Here is a 1,962-nt window from a genome sequence, read left to right as displayed (position 1 = left end):
AAAAAAAAAAAAAAAAAAAAAAAAAAAACTCAAGTGTTAAATAGAATACCTCAAAAAATAAATAAAATATAATTAGTGTTACTATGGTGAGTACAAACCGCGCTAAAATTGTGAGCAATGAAGCGGTGAGGTGCAGTGAGTATCCAACAGCTGGGGTGTATGGTCAGATCCTCCTATCCGTTGGATGCTCATTGCACCTCACCGCCTCATTGCAAATGATTTGGACTCGTACAAACGACAAAGAGATGATGATAACAGTGAAAAAAGTGAAAGTATGAGTACCCTCTAATATTGACAAATATTAATTAGGGCGAAAAAACCCTGTCGGTCTGATGTAGGATATGTCAGACAAGCAAACCAATTAATGGGAAGAGGCATGCATGGAAGTATCTTCAGTGCACAAAAGAGAAGGGTGATGCGGTCTTTTTACACCCAACCAGTCTGGGTATTTCTTGCATCTGATTGACAGGGTTCTTTTTCCCTAATAATTATATGGGAGAGGGTTAAGCACATTGTCAACTTTCTTGGAACTGGCGGTTCAATCAATTATGGTGTGGATGAAGGGGTATGGCGATTAGTTTCAGAGAAAAGAGAGAGAGCAACAAAGACACCCATGCCAAGCCTTTTCCTTAATTATATATATCTTAAGATACTATGGTATATTCTATTAGTTTCAAAAATGAAATTTTAATTAATTATATGTGTATATAAACCCAAAATTTTATTATTTCTGGAGATTTGTAAATTTATTATTTTAAAATGCGTTATCTTTATTGGGAAACATACAAAATTATAAATTACATAGTTCCATTAAGAAAGGCTTATAATCGGTCCATCTTTTTTCTGAGCCATGTCTAAGACTGATATAGTTGTTCAAACATTGTACCCACCTTATTTCAACTATATGGTCCACCATCTCAAGGTGATCTTCTTGTATATTAATTTTATTTCAACTATATGGTCCACCATCTCAAGGTAATCTTCTTGTATATTAATTTTATTTACCAAACCATATTATAAATGGCTCATTTGATTCCAACCATGAGACATATAGGGAAAACAGCAGTAAGCCGGCAATCTATCAATCCCCCAATCAACATTATATGTAGAATTTTTATTTTGGTGTGGGGGGGGGGGGGGGGGACCTCAATCAAATGGCCTAACATTATTTTCTTATATAATTCTTTCTTAAATTTATCCCATGGGTTTAATCCAATCAATTGTCATCTTGGCTTATTATCATCTTATTTTAATTACATATAATAAGATGGGATTTAGTGATGATGAATGAGTCTAATCACATATTCACAAGTGGTTAAGGATATCTTCCTTTCTCCACCGTTGAAGGAAAAATAATCCAATCAATTGCCATCTTGCAAAATTTTAGGATGATGTGAGCAATATTCCTTTGAATATAGAATCTGGTCAAATTGCCATCTAGCAGAATTTTAGGGCCACACGAATAAGTCTCTCTTAAAGAACTATTGAAGAAACACATTACCCTCTTTTTTTCTTTGGACTCAACTCCTCTCCAAAGCATTGGATATCCAATCAGGCATCTGACAGCTAGGAGGACCAGACACACACCCAACATATGGGGACATGTCCCCAGATCCTTCTAGTTGTTGGATACCTAATTGGGCACCCAATGCAACGCAAAGGATTTTTTTTTTTTTTGGGAACCTAATAAGGAACTATATTAGAAACTTACTGAGAAATTGAGGGAAAGTAAGTGGCATTATTAATAAATAATTTTTTTTCTCAATAATTAACCATATCTAGAAAGAGAGGAACTACATGTTATTCCGCAACAAAACTAGGCCGTGCCTTTTTTGGTGAAGGCTACTAGGATGGATGTTCTAATACTCTACCATTCTATCTCCTTTATAGGCAAAGAAATTGCTTGTAATGTCTTTATTGTTGGAAAATGGGGAGCGACTGTTTATGTGTGTTCATGCTATT

The sequence above is a fragment of the Macadamia integrifolia genome, chromosome 1, assembly GCF_013358625.1.
Source record: "Macadamia integrifolia cultivar HAES 741 chromosome 1, SCU_Mint_v3, whole genome shotgun sequence".
NCBI lineage: Eukaryota > Viridiplantae > Streptophyta > Magnoliopsida > Proteales > Proteaceae > Macadamia > Macadamia integrifolia.
The sequence above is the reverse complement of the archived record's forward strand: the minus strand, read 5'-3'. Positions refer to the sequence as shown.